Source organism: Chelonoidis abingdonii, chromosome 4 (genome assembly GCF_003597395.2).
Source record: "Chelonoidis abingdonii isolate Lonesome George chromosome 4, CheloAbing_2.0, whole genome shotgun sequence".
In the NCBI taxonomy this organism is placed as follows: Eukaryota; Metazoa; Chordata; order Testudines; family Testudinidae; genus Chelonoidis; species Chelonoidis abingdonii.
In genome coordinates, this window is record NC_133772.1 from 29,621,570 (window position 1) to 29,621,910 (window position 341).

At 46.9% G+C, this 341-nt stretch overlaps 1 non-coding gene across 1 annotated transcript; it reads left to right on the forward strand.

The window, feature by feature from the left end:
* The first annotated feature begins 258 nt into the window (after positions 1 to 258).
* On the forward strand, positions 259 to 341 carry TRNAL-UAA (transfer RNA leucine (anticodon UAA)). The gene has a single exon. It is a non-coding gene; the product is annotated as a tRNA-Leu (tRNA).

A 341-nucleotide genomic window follows, 5' to 3' on the forward strand; every position in this document is an offset into this window, starting at 1 on the left:
TAAGAGCCCCTCAGGGCTCCATTTAACTGTGATCCTTGCAGCTGTGGTAGGCAGGATCTCTGTAAATTACAGTTAGGAGGAAAGAGTTGGAGCTCAGAGAGATATGGACTGAGCTGAAAGTGCAAGACCGGGAGAACAGGAAATACCTGTCCTCACAGCTTTCCCCTGACTTGCTACAGAGTCAGGAAACTTTACAGTGAATGAATCATTGATCCAGAGAGAAAAACTCACTATGGCAAAAGCATCATACTGTCACTCACCAGAATGGCCGAGTGGTTAAGGCGTTGGACTTAAGATCCAATGGACATATGTCCACGTGGGTTCGAACCCCACTTCTGGTA